General features: G+C 40.1%; 1 protein-coding gene across 2 annotated transcripts in view; it reads right to left on the bottom strand.

Annotated features, from left to right (window-relative positions):
- LRRC7 (leucine rich repeat containing 7) overlaps positions 1-15,256 on the bottom strand; it is a 503,703-nt gene that overhangs the window by 473,264 nt on the left and 15,183 nt on the right. The window lies entirely within an intron of this gene.

Raw genomic sequence — 15,256 nt, 5'->3', positions numbered from 1 at the left:
GAAGTTAAGGTTGATTATGCCCAGCTCCCAGCTGGGCCAGCCTCTGGCCATCTCCAGAATTCTTTGCCCCAGCCATTTAAGAGAGAACTACTCCGAACAACCTTGGAGAACAGGCCCCCTTAAGACAGTAGCTTTAAACATATATGCCTATATATACTTACTCTTTTCTCGGGTTAGTGCAGCAGCTCACTAATCTGACTGCTGCCCCTTCTTGCTTCTTGCCTCTCGCCTCATTAAAGGTAATCTGTTCCTGTAAAGTGCCAGTCTCCTTTTTCCAAACCTCGCCTTCTCTAACTCCCTTACCCTACAAATATTGTATGTTTAGTTGAATTATAAGCTTGAGAGACACTTTAAATAGCCACAGTCCATTCAGTATTTGGTGAAGAATTTCACCACAGCTGTCCTTAGCAAGTGAGAATCTACTGCATTTTAAATGTCACCAATATCTTCAGAAAATTCATTAAGATGTGTTGTTACATTTGGCAGGTTTCAACCTACGAGAATTAGAGTAAGGGGTTTTCCAGAAAGCATGAGGCCATACACTTAACACTAGATTTGTGAGATTTACATGGGGCAAAGGATGTCTTAGCAGTAGCACTGCAAATCACTTGAATTTAAAGGCAAAGCTTTGAAGTCCAGATATGAAGCCTTTTCAGAAACTAGAGGGCAAACCAGAATTCTTTATGCAAGAGTAAGGCCTGTGTGGGTTATGGGATAAATTATGAATAAACCCCTACATGAGTTTATCGTTGAAGGGCAATGACCCAAAACATGTAAATATAATCTAAGATGTGATATGACAGAAGTGTGCACATTGTACTGGGAAGCCTGGAGGAAGGGCACTCAGCACACTCCAAGGGTTCATGGAACTTCTGATGCAGCGATGAGTCAGTGCCTTGGATGTCCCCAAGCATTTTATACATTTTATTAAGTTTCAATTGAAGATCAGTCAATAAATCCAAGATTTCTTAAGTTTCTTCCATGCATATGTTTTACCTTAAGGCCAGTAAAAAAGACAGAAAAAGATGGCAGAGTCTTATGAATCACTATAAGGTGTTCATTCATTGTTCCTTTTCCATTCACTCCCCTCTCCAAATCCTTTCAACTCTACAGGGATGGGGAGGAGTACACATGTATAGAACTGCTCTATCTGGGTAGTGGGGCCAAGAGAAGGAAGCCCTGCGGCTTTACACAAGACTCTGGGCTAGATGCGGAGAAGGAAATGGCAGGCCACTCCAGTACTCTTGCCTAGAAAATCCCATGGATGGAGGAGCCTGGTGGGCTGTAGTCCATGGGGTCGCTAAGGGTCGGACACGACTGAGTGACCTCACTTTCACTTTCCACTTTCACAAATTGGAGAAGGAAATGGCAACCCACTCCAGTGTTCTTGCCTGGAGAATCCCAGGGACGGGGGAGCCTGGTGGGCTTCCGTCTATGGGGTCACGCAGAGTTGGACACGACTGAAGTGACTTAGCAGAAGCAGCAGCTGGGCTAGATGGTGCCATCCTTTCTGCCTCTTTCTGCTTTAAGTCTCTCGTCTTGACTTTTTTTTTTTAGAACACATTCTCTCAACCATTATCTTAAGAAATGAAACGCAAAGTCTTGCTTCATATATCCACATATTTGCATGCATCAATAATTTTTCTTTATCACAGACAGTAATTCATACACAATAACATTTTTGAAGCATTTCTCTTTTTTTATGTTTTAAAGTTTTTATTAACACAGTTGGCAGTGATACTTAATTTTTTACTGTTTTTAAATTATTTTTTAATTGAAGAATAATTGCTTTACAGAGTTTTGTTGTTTTCTGAACCATTTCTAAAACAGAAGTGAGGTCATAAAACCAAGATAGACCCATAGAAAGTAGATCTTTCCCTAAAACAACTCCCTATCATAGAGATTACTTTTTAAATTTTATAGTGGTTCTGTTAGGTATGTATTATTATTCTATTTTCTTAAATGAAAAAAACTGACTTCAGAATCAGTTCATTATTGTAGCTGTTCATTCATTCACTGAACAAGTGATGAGCTTCTACTTGCCAGGCTTTATGGTACCAGAGACTCATCATGCCATCAAAGACCCCACAATCTTAGTAGAAAAAAAGTTGTATGTTCATCACACCATTTTAATTTCCTGAATAGCAAGAAGGCTGGATTTCTCTGCCTTCTACCTCATACTATAGCAGTACAGGGCCATATGATTGAGTTTTGGCCAGTGGTGGGTAAAAGTGCCTGTGTGTGTGCTAAGTTGCTTCAGTCGTGTCTGACTCTTTGCGACCCTATGGACGGTAGCCCTCCAGGCTCCTCTATTCATGGGATTCTCCAGGCAAGTATACTGGAGTGGGTTTCCATGCCCTCCTCCAGGGGATTTTCCTGACCCAGGGATCAAACCCACATCTCTTATGCCTCCTCCTTTGACAACTGGGTTTTTTTTTACAACTAGTGCCACTGGGTAAAAGTAATAGAAGCCATTTCTTGGCCTGGCCCTGGAAAGAATCTTCACATCTGATCTTCTGGTCCTTTCCTGGATGGGCTGCATAAGCTCAGTTAACATAGCTATTATACAAGGGAGCAGTGCTTCTTAATATGGGTCGAACTGTGACAAGAGGAATAAATAAACTTTCATTGTGTGAAACGATATTTGGGGTTTAATTTGTTACCATAGATAGCCTATGTTTTCTTTCTTGTTTAATACAAAATTTCATGGGGGAGACAGTCATTAAACAATTGAATAACAAAACCAAAATTGCCTGGAAGGGAATAAAATGAGTACTTTGAACTGGAATAACAAAGGAAAACGTTTGTAATAGATTGGATCATAGTTCAGAAATATTCCCTTCCCAATCCCCATGTTTCCAAGGTTACCACTGATGTTGGGTTTGGCTCTGTGACTTGCTTTGGCCAACAAAAGAGGAGGAAATAATAATGGACCAGTTCCCTGGTAGCACAGCTGGGAAAGAATTTGCCTGCAATGCAGAGACCCCAGTTTGATTCCTGGGTTAGGAAGATCCCCTGGAGAAGAGATAGGCTACCCACTCCAGTATTCTTGGGCTTCCTTGGTGGCTCAGCTGGTGAAGAATCCACCTGCAATGCAGGATACCTGGGTTCGATCCCTGGGTTGTGAAGATACCCTGGAGTAGGGAAAGGTTACCCACTCCAGTATTCTGGCCTGGAGAATTCCATGGATTGTATAGTCCATAGGGTCACAAAAGAGTCTGATACAACTGAGTGACAGTCCCCACTCTGAGTCCAGGTCTTAAAAGACCTTGTGTGTTTCTCTTCATACTGTTATACCTGTAACATGGGTAAAGGTTGTGAAATTGAACATATACAGAATAGCCTACTGGTCCTAGGAAGAAAATGAGAGATATATGAAGCAGATACCTTAAAGTAATAGCTTCATCACTGGTTTCTCAGACTCTTAACTTTAGCTACCTCCAATATTATAATATAATCTAGAGATAACTTCCCAAAACACTTCATCATATATGTTTTATTCAGGGGCACTAAGAGTGAAGAAAAGAAGAACTAACATTTACTGAATACATGTGCTATTCCAAACATTATCCTAGGTAATTAGAGATGATATTTCTTTCAGATTGGGTTCCCCTGGCAGCAGACTGCCTAACACAAAGATTTGAGAATAAATACTTTATTTGGGAGGCAACCTTAGAAAACACCAGTAGAAAAGAAGTGAAACAGGGGAGAGAGGGAAGCCAGTAATCAGTCCATAATGGAGCGATTGCCACTCTGGGCAACAAAGGCTCATCTGTGTGGAATACACCTCAGGTGAGCCATCAGAGGGTGAGAAACAGGGACTGTTTATCCCCCAGTTCTCATCTGTGAATGACTGAAGGCTGCACCTGGAGCCATTAATCCCTCTGTACTTCCCAGCTTCACTGGACACAAACTGAAAGGAGGGTTTCAATAAAATTTAACAGTGCTTGCACTTAGATGCCACGAGCACATGAGTGTGTGCATGCTCACTTGCTTCAGTCACGTCTGACTCTGTACAACCCTATGGACTGCAGCCTGTCAAGCTCCTCGGTCCATGGGATTCTCCATGGTAAGAATACTGGAGTGGATTGCCACACCCTCCTCCAGCCATGAGTACACAGTAGAATGTCAATGTTCAGGAGGGCTTGGGAGGGCTCCCAACAGCTACAGAACCTGTTTTTTTTTTTTTTTTCCATCTATTTCTTGTAAATATTAGCACTTTAGAGAGGTTTTCCCTGATCACTGAACGACACATTCCCGTTTTCTATCACTTGTTCCTGTCCTTCTGAGCCCTTATCACAATTGTTCACTATTACTTTGCTTCTTTTCTTGTGTATCTATATTTGTTTCTAGACTGTGAACATAATGAAGCCAAGAACCAAGTTTATTTCATTCAACACCACCTAGTACAAAGTAGGAACCCAATATTTGCTGAATCAATTATTAAATGACAGTGCTAGAGAGTGTAGTCATCTTTACTGGATAGGAATACAAAGGCCATACTTGGTGGTGACAGAATTCCAATCCAGGAAGGGCTGACCTCAAATCCCATACTCTTTACCACACTGTGATAATGATATCATGCTGTTTTCCTATTTCCTGCCTCAGAAAACTCAATTATTTCCTATTTCCTACATCATTAAATCTAAATTCTTCTGCATAACTTCCAATTCTTTCTGTAACCTGGCTAATAAGTGCATCTTAAAAAAAATCAGGGCACAAACACATTATAGAATGAATGAAATGTTGCTTAAAACCATATGCAAAAATGACTTGCAGGTTGCTTATTGTCAAAAATTAGTGTCAAATGAGAAAAGAGTCTTATGTAGCTTCCAAAAAGTCCAAAGTAAAAGGCTAAATGAATATAAATGTAATTTCTAGAGCAGTCAGAAGAGTGGGTGTTAATGATGGTGCACTTAAAAGACTGTTCCTGAGGCCAAAAATGACTGGAACTCAGAAAAACTGATGACAGGACAGCAAAAGTCCTTTTATCCATGCATGATGAGTGATTTTGTTTTAGATGTTGGGCCTGAACAAAAAACACTCTACCACACAAGCAACATGAAACTAGGAAAAATGAGGTAGGAAGCAAGAGAGAAAGAAAACAATGTATTTCTACTTATATTTGCTAACAATATGTAGATTCTTTCATTTACATTATTTCATTTAAACCTTAGGACCAGGTCATTAGCATGACTGTAGGGCCCAACAAAAGCAGGAAACTAATTTAGCATTCAGTCATGCAGTGAGATCCAACCAGTTCATTCTAAAGGAGATCAATCCTGGGTGTTCATTGGAAGGACTGATGCTGAAGCTGAAACTGCAATACTTTGGCCACCTCATGCGACGAGTTGACTCACTGGAAAAGACTGATGCTGGGAAAGGTTGGGGGCGGGAGGAGAAGGGGACGACAGAGAATGAGATGGCTGGATGGCATCACCGACTCTGTGGACATGAGTTTGAGTGAACTCCGGGAGTTGGTGATGGACAGGGAGGCCTGGCGTGCTGTGATTCATGGGGTTGCGGAGAGTCGGACACGACTGAGCGACTGAACTGAACTGAACTGAACATGCAGTGACAAAATTACTGAAAGCTGAGTTACTGAAAGAGAGTTGCAGCCTGAATACTGACGGTGAAAATTCACATCAAAAATAATTAGGTAATAATATGGCTTTTTTCCCCTCTCTTTTTTAGAAGAGAAATGTGGTAGAATGTATTGACTGATAAAACATACTTGAAACATTTCCATATGCTATTGCTTCTCTTCATGGGTGCCTATTCCTATGGGAGGGTCATACTTCCTGGCCAGTGATAGTCGCCTCGGTCACGTGACTTACTTAGGCTAATGGGATACAAAGCCAAAGGGAAGCTTTAAGCCAGCCTGCCTGTGCTCTTTGCTGTCTGTGGCAAATCGTAGCTATTGGCTCCATTTTCTCTCTAGATCTGGAACAAAAAGATGATGGAGTGGAGCCCCAGCCAATACACAATCAACATGTAATGGTAATGAAAAATAAATCTTGGTTGCTGTAAAAGCAAAGGTTTAAGGTTGTTTATTATTACAATGATAAAAGTTGTGTTCAAAGAAGTAGGTAAAAGTGTCTTTCTCATTCTGGAAAAGTTTACAATTAAAAATTGAGATCTTGACGAAACCATTTTCCACCCATAACTCGTAAAGTTTAATGTAAGAAAAATGTATAAATGGTGTTTATAATACCGAAAAGACTTTGACAGGTTAGAGCATAAGGGCACATAATTTCAAATGAAAAGATAAATATTTATTGAGTTGCAACATTTATTTGAAACGTGCTGGAGAATTTTATTGGTTAATAATACTATCATAACCCTTACAAATGCCTGAAATTTACTGTATTTATACATTTAATTGATAAGATTTGCAAGAGTGGTTTAAATCTTTAGGGAGGTTTTGCTTGTTACAGCAAGGTTTGAAATACATTATAAAGAAGATAAACGTATTCGATTTATGAAGAAAATATTTAACAAAAATTTAAATAAATGTTTTAATGTGACTATTAAAAGGTAACAACTTTATAAATAGAGTAAGATTTGTATGTTTTCTTAAAAATATTTAAAAACTAGGTTTCAGTTAAAAACTTTAACTTTTATAAAATAAAAATTAAAAATTGCAAATAGCCAAAGATAATCTTCACTGTGCACAAGTCATCCTATAACATTTAAAATTCAACAGCAACAAAGTCACTATTAAGTGGTAAAATATTTCCCATTTAATAAATAAAGAAATGAAGGCTTAGAGAAATTAAAGTTGCTCCAAACCAAAATTATGGTAATATTACGGTTTTTACAATGGTTTTCAAATGCTTCATAAAATGCACTTTATCATCTTCTTTTTGCATTTAAAATGTTAATGCATGTTCACTTATAAAAGTTTTCTAAATCACTGTATAAAGTCTTAGCTATTATAGGTATTTGTATATTGAAAAAAATTATTCTCTGATTTTTCTTTTGAAATTTTTGCTTCCCCACCTGGATGGATTATTTTTTAATAAGAGAAGAGATTTTTCCGACCTGAAGTAATTAAAAACAAACAAACGAACAAACTATACATAGCAAGTTCTTGGTAAGTGCTCACTGAAATAATAAAGAAGATGCAAAAAAAAAAGCATTTACTTTTTTTATTACTTTATTTCCTTTTATCTCCTTCATAAAAGAATTTGAGGAGGCTTATAATAAAAGACATATATAATCTAGGTTTAAGTAAAAAATATTAGAACCATAAAAAAGGAAAAGAAAGTAAAGATCTCATTTTCGGTTCTGTTCAGTCGCTCAGTTGTGTGCAACTCTTTGTGACCTCATGGACTGCAGCACACCAGGCTTCCCTGTCCATCACCAACTTCCGGAGTTTACTCAAACTCATGTGCATTGAGTCGGTGATGCCATCCAACCATCTCATCCTCTGTCGCCCCCTTCTCCTCCCACCTTCAATCTTTCCCAGCATCAGGGTCTTTTCCAATGAGTCAGCTCTTTGCATCAGGTGGCCAAAGTATTGGAATTTCCACTTCAGCATCAATCCTTCCAATGAATATTTAGGATTTATTTCCTTTAGGATGAACTGGTTGGACCTCCTTGCAGTCCAAGGGACTGTTAAAAGTCTTCATCAACATCACAGTTCAAAAGCATCAATTTTTCAGCACTCGGCTTTCTTTATAGTCCAACTCTAACACCAACCTAGATAGCATGTTAAAAAGCAGAGACATTACTTTGCCAACAAAGGTCCATCTAGTCAAGGCTACAGTTTTTCCAGTGGTCATGTATGAATGTGAGAGTTGGACTGTGAAGAAAGCTGATCACCGAAGAATTGATGCTTTTGAACTGTGGTGCTGGAGAAGACTCTTGAGAGTCCCTTGGACTGTGAGGAGATCTAACCAGTCCATTCTAAAGGAGATCAGTCCTGGGTGTTCATTGGAAGGACTGATGCTAAAGCTGAAACTGCAATACTTTGGCCACCTCATGCGACGAGTTGACTCACTGGAAAAGAGCCTGATGCTGGGAGGGATTGGGGGCGGGAGGAGACGGGGACGACAGAGAATGAGATGGCTGGATGGCATCACTGACTCGATGGACATGAGTTTGAGTGAGCTCCGGGAGTTGGTGATGGACAGGGAGGCCTGGCGTGCTGTGATTCATGGGGTCGCAAAGAATCGGACACAACTGAGCGACTGAACTGAACTGAACATCCACACATGACTACTGGAAAAACCATAGCTTTGACTAGATGGACTTCTGTTGGCAAAGTAATGTCTCTGCTTTTTACTATGCTGTCTAGGTTGGTCATAACTTTTCTTCCAAGGAGCAAGCGTCTTTTAATTTCATGGCTGCAGTCACCATCTGAAATGATTTTGGAGTCCCCCAAAATAAAGTCTGTCACTGTTTCCACTGTTTCCCCATCAATTTGCTACAAAGTGATGGGACCAGATGCCATGATCTTAGTTTTCTGAATGTTGAGTTTTAAGCCAACTTGTTCACTCTTCTCTTTCACTGTCAAGAGGCTCTTTAGTTCTTCTTCACTTTCTGCCATAAGGGTGGTGTCATCTGCATATCTGAGGTTATTGATATTTCTCCCGGCAATCTTGATTCCAGCTTCTGCTTCATCCACACCAGCATTTTGAATGATGTGTTCTGCATGTAAGTTAAATAAGCAGGGTGACAATATACAACCTTGACGTACTCCTTTTCCTGTTTGGAACCAGTCTGTTGTTCCATGTCCAGTTCTAACTGTTGTTTCTTGACCTGCATACAGATTTCTCAGGAGGCAGGTCAGGTGGTCTGGTATTCCCATCTCTTTCCCACAGTTTGTTGTGATCCACACAGTCAAAGGCTTTGGCATAGTCAATAAAGCAAAAGTAGATGTTTTTCTGGAACTCCCTTGCTTTTTTGATGATTCAGTGGATGTTGGCAATTTGATCTCTGGTTCCTCTGCCTTTTCTAAATCCAGCTTGAAGATGCGAATGTTCATGGCTCAATGAAACTATGAGCCATGCTGTGTAGGGCCACCCAGGACGGATGGGTCACGGTGGAGAGGTCTGACAAAACGTGGTCCACTGGAGAAGGGAATGGCAAAGCACTTTAGTATTCTTGCCTTGAGAATCCCATGAACAGTATGAAAAGGTCTCATTTTAGGACTAACATTTACTGTGACTTAGTATGGGATGTATCTCTTTGCTTCCCTGGAAAGGAGGCAACAGGGCAAAAGCAGAGGTCACACATATTCTTAATTTGTTTAAACAAGCACATTAAGCCTGATGCAGAACTCTTGTGAGTGCTAAGTCACGTCAGTTATGTCCAACTCTTTGTGACCTTATGGACTGTAGCCCTCCAGGCTTCTCTGTCCATGGAATTCTCCAGGCAAGAATACTGGGAAGGGTTGCCATTTCCTTCTTCAGGCGGTATTTCCAACCCAGGGATTGATCCCAAGTTTCTTATGCCTCCCGCGCTTGAAGGGTGGCTCTTCACCACTAGGGCCACCTGGGAAGCCCGCAGAATTCTTAACGGGGGTTAATTTGTTGATTCACATAATGCATAACCTAAAATACCTGTGACCAAATTCTATACTTTTCCAAGTTTAGAAAAGAAACAGAAGACCTTTCAATAAATAAAGAATAGTGATTAAATCAAAAGCATGATTATCTCTATCATCTATCTATCTATACTTCTATGTTAATAGCCTTTTACTATTGAGTTTTTTTATGCTATTTCAAAGGTGCATCTCAAAATTAAGTTATTATATGTTAACACACACATTATACAAATGACATATATGTGTACATACACACAAAAACATTTGTGTAATTTTGGGAACTTGAAGCAATAATTTATATAATCTTTTGGAATCCTAAAGATCAGAGATTTGAATTTATTATTGGAATAGATATGTAGATATGTAATAAGTGATATATCTTTTAAGGACTTTAAGGTTATGCCATCCTTAGACCAACTAGTATGTGTGTGCTCAGTCATGTCTGACTCTTTGCAACCCCATGGACTATAGCCCACCAAGCTCCTCTGTCCATGGGATTTCCCAGGCAAGAATACTGGAGTGGGTTGGTATTTCCTTCTCCAGAGAATCTTCCTGACCCAGGGATCGAACCTGCATCTCTTGAGTCTTCTGTATGGTTAGGCAAATTCTTTACCACTGTGCCACCTGGGAAGCCCATGGAGAAACTAGAGTTAGTACAATTCAAGACTGAAATATAACCTCTTCTTAAATCCACATGGCCTTTTATCTAAAAGTTTATCAAAAACACTTAGAACTTATAGTGAAATAGAAAAATTGAGCAACAACTTTTTGAAACAAAGTGAGATTTTTTTTATCTTGAAGCATTAAACAATTAGGGAAAGTATATAATTTATTTTTAACCACTTATAATCTTAATAAGTAATTCTGGAAAGACTCATTTCCATGACAATTTTCAAAATAAAGCAAATCAGGACAGGTAGAAGTGAAAGGCGATTTGTGAATCGGAGGTAAGATTTATTCAAAAGCTTTGGTGTTTTCAGACTCCTAGGTAATCCCAAGAACTGAAAGCACTACATAATTGAAGGCTGGAGTCTATGCAGATGGATCGCTGAGCTTGGAACAAGCCACCTCATGAACTTTGCTTAATGATGGTGTGGATAATACATGGTACTAGAAACATAAGTTACATTTATGTAATAAACATTGCAATTGGTCCTAGGAGAGGAAAACATGTCTGGATAATGACTGGTCATAAAACTGCTCACCCTTTTCTGACTGTCACTGATTTTTTTTTAAAGAGAAAAAAGTCACTATGGCTATTAAGCACATATTATAGTATGCCTAGAATACTGCCTACATTTCATAAATCATCAGAAATACTCATATTATTAATATGCTTTCCAAGTGCTATAATTACATATTCAATCAAAACTCACTTTTTCATCCTTTATATATTTTGAAGTTCACCTCTCAATTACAGTCAGCCTTTGAATCAAGAATTAGAGAGCCTTTAACAGTCTCTTTTCTCTTTTTCCCCTTCCCAGTTAATTTTATAACAAGTTTAGTTAAGTGTTTGGCCTAATGGGAGAAAAAAAAAAAACCTGAAAAACAAAAAAGCCTTGTAAAAAGATTAGAAATCATTTTGTAGTCAATGATGCAGGAACCATTGTTCCAACGTGGATTATTCCTAGTAATACTGTCTAGGCACAGTATTATTAATAACAGGATGCCAGCAAAAATGTTGCTGATCACAAAAACTGTCATGTTTACTGTCATCTGTAGTGCTTGACTTTAAAAGAGAGCAATAAGAACTGATGTACTTTATGATGTGCTCTATCTTGCCTGACAGTAAACTGATGGGCATGTGACATGTCAAATGCTACAACTGAAAATAGGTTCTTGATTAAACATGGTATGTGAAGACTTGTAAGCAGATAGGTAACATTATTCAATCTTCAGGCGTGCAGTCAAACGGCACAAAAAGTCACATATAGTTCTGCTTTTAAAATTAAAAAGGAAGGACTTCCCTGTTGGTCCACTGGCTAAGTCTCAGCACTCCCAATGCCAGGGAACTGGGTTTGATCCCTGGTTTAGGAATTGGATCCCACATGCCATAACTAAGAGTTTGCAGGCCCCAACTAAAGACCCTGCATGCTGCAGCCAAAACCTGGCACAGACAAATACATACATATATACATATTTAAAAAATTAAAAAGGAAGTATTTAGTTTTGGGGTTTCACTGGTGGCTCAGTGGTAAAAAGAATCTGCCTGCCAATGCAGGAGTCATGGGTTTGACCACTTGGTTGGAAAGATTCCCTGGAGAAGGAAATGACAACTCACTCCAGCAATCTTACCTGGGAAATCCTATAGAGACAGGAGCCTGGCGGGCTACAGTCCATGGGATTGCCAAAGAGTTGGACATGACTTAGCAAATGAGCACGCATGCATTTAGCTTTGGTCTTGATGACAGGAGTTTCAAATTCACACAAAATGAAACAACACAAGGCCTGATTTTTGTATGTGAATGAATTTAGAAAGTGTTGATGTGAAAATCTTCTTGCCTTTATATCATATGGACACACTGTCAATTCAAATAATTGAAACATGTAAAATGTAATCTTTCCTTTGGCCTCTCCAGTAATGGAGATACCATTTAAAAATCTTTGTGTACAATGAAAATAAATTAAGGTAACTCTTTCTAAGATAGCATGCTTCAATTAAATCGTTATGTTTTCTTTAATAAAATCAGAGAATTTCCAAGGGGGGAAAATATACATTCTTTGCTTTTAGAAGTTTCATTTTGTAAAAACACTTGTTTATTCCATATATACAACAATATCATATGGATCAAAGATAGTAAACTTGTCACTCAGATATAGGCAGCTTGGCTCCAGAACCTGTGTTCTGAACTACACCTATCTATCTATGAAGCTAAGCTTATGCTCTGTGATGTTTGGATACCCTCTCCTTCCAGTCAGATCAATGATTTATTACAAAAGTATTAGTGCACTGAAAGAGAAGGAGACTTTATGAAGAAATTTCTTTGGAGAAGTTATTGCCATTATGTGAGTACCTTTGCATCCCAGTGAGGATGCTCTCTTGGCATTGGCCTTTCATTCTGAAACAGGAGTTCGAGCTACCGAAGAGCAGTCACATCACGGGAGAGATAACCCATAAGAGCATCTGCCAGAACTGGTTCAAGGTTGTTGAGTGCCACAGGAGTACTATAGGAGGAGACAGACATATTGCCTGCTTCTAAACTCCAATACTTTGGCCACCTCATGCGAAGAATTGACTCACTGGAAAAGACTCTGATGCTGGGAGGGATTGGGGGCAGGAGGAGAAGGGGACGACAGAGAATGAGATGGCTGGATGGCATCACCGACTGGATGGACATGAGTTTGAGTGAACTCCGGGAGTTGGTGATGGACAGGGAGGCCTGGTGTGCTGTGATTCATGGGATCACGAAGAGTTGGACATGACTGAGCGACTGAACTGAACTGAACTGAAGGATTACATGAGGAGACATTTGCCCTAAACTTCCTGAGCTCTTGCCCTACTGTCTGCTTTCCAGGGATGTGGATGGGGTTATCTGATTGGTAAGATCTGAAGACATTTTGGGTCCACACCGCCTCACACTGACCGGCTGCTGGAGGCTTCCCTTCTCATCACCCCGAGTGGCTGTCTGCATCTGGACTCCCTGGAGAGCTGCCTCCCATGTCTACTGACAAAGGCAGCACTTAGATGTGCCAGGGGGCTCTCAGAGGGAACCCTGGCTCTCAGGAAGATGGCTCTGGGAGACTAGGTCTATGGTTTGAGGCCAGGACATCTTGAACGTGGGCCTGCTTGGTCAGGATCCATGTCATCTCCCCAGAAGATCCCCCTGGTGCAATGTTCTCCAGGTCTGCCCATGAAAGAAAGTCAGGCTGGTCCCCTCAGAACAGGGATCCAGTGCCCACTCACGTGTGGCCTTGGAGCCATGTGCAGAGCTGGCGTACCTGGGTGTGTGTCTGTTTCTGCAGCCAAGAGTGTCCTGAGCAGGGGCCTGCTTCTGTAGACAGCTCTGTGGTTTCAGAGGGCTTCCCAGGTGGTGATAGTGGTAAAGAGCCTGCCTGCCAGTGCAGGAGATCTAAGAGATGTGGGTTTGATCCCTGGGTCGGGAAGATCCCCTGGAGGAGAGCATGGCACCCCACTCCAGTATTCTTGCCTGGAGAATCCCATGGACAGTGGAGCCTGGCAGATTGCAGTTCATGGGGTCACAAAGAGTCGGACACAACCGAAGCAACTTAACACACACTGAAGAACTGGGCACAGATGCTGCGTTCAGAACCCCTCTCCTCCCTCCTAGCGCCTGCCTAGGACATCTGGTTTTGCCCTGCAGGTTGACAGCTGTACAGCAATAAGCCCCATGGAATGAAGTTACATGAGCTCTTAGGAAGATCATGGGAGCCGAGCACATCAGCCACATCCTCCAATGTCAGTTTTATGAGTAATAAAAATAAGTAGGCAAAAAGTAAATTTTGGTGATGCAAATGGCACCTGGAAAAGTTTTTGATGGGACCAGGGCATGGAGTCATGGTCTATCAGTATTAGCAAGTAGGATATGCAAGATTTGATTGGGGGTTTACTGCAACTCACAGAACTCTTATTCCCAAGAAAATGGTTGTTTTTGTGCAGACAGGGCTGTTTTATCAACACTATATTGACCTTGCTGATTGTATTGGGAACTGGCCACAGTGTTTGAGCTGTTGCAGTTAGAACTCGAGCTCTGGGCTTGATCTTCACATTAGCACTGTCCATGGCCTTATAAATCAGAGAACTCTCAATGTGGATGTTCCCACAAAAGAGTAGTGAATTTGATTAGCAAACAAATGAAAAGTAACAGGGAGTCCTTATATTGAAGAGAATCTGTCCTCTCCTAGGCGGAACTGAGAAAGATAACAAACATGTCATTGAAACGATTGCATATATAAAGGTCACAAACAGAAATAATAAAGTCTGTTTGGAGCACTTTGTAAGAATTGAGTTTGTTAAGGTATCCAAGGGGAATTGGAATGGTATGAAAAGGAGCATGCTTTGGCTTTATTATTGTAACAGAAGCAGTACAAAAATAAAAACAAAATAACAGAAAACTGGCTAATTACATTGGAGGAACAGACAGTTTTCCTTAGGAGAAATATTAAGATTTTATAGGATATATTAGACAGATAGGAAGAAGAAAATGGGAACTTTCAGGCCAAGAGAAACAAATATTAAAAAGAAATGGATAGACCCAGCTCTGATTAATTTTAAAGGAGGAAATAGAAAAGCAAGAGATGTTTCAGTTGTACCAAGTCAAACAATTATGACTGTAGCCTAAAGAAATCTAACCAAAGCAGAGAGACAGAATTTCAGAGAGCAATCTGGAATGAATCCCTAAGAGATGGCAGGGTCTGGGAAACTACAGAGGATGTGGCCTTTCAAAGCTGTAGATAAAGACTCCAGAATGATAGCAACTGGGAACTACAACTCAAAGAAGCGGACACAATACCAAAGCATCCACAAAATCTGGACAGATTTAGGATAGAAAAGTATATTTAAAGCATTATTAGGTGAGTTTCAAAGTGACAAAATCGTTATAGGTGAGGGTACAGACATTGTCTTATACTAAGGAAACACTCCAGAAATGTATACAGTTATCTGTTTAAAAGGAAGATCCAGGGCTTCCCTGGTAGCTCAGACTGTAAAGAATCCATCTGCAATGAGGGAAATCTGGATTCAAT

This window comes from Moschus berezovskii, chromosome 4 (assembly GCF_049115385.1).
Source record: "Moschus berezovskii isolate FMDL1 chromosome 4, NW_MosBer_1.0, whole genome shotgun sequence".
NCBI lineage: Eukaryota > Metazoa > Chordata > Mammalia > Artiodactyla > Moschidae > Moschus > Moschus berezovskii.
The sequence above is the reverse complement of the archived record's forward strand: the minus strand, read 5'-3'. Positions and strand labels throughout refer to the sequence as shown.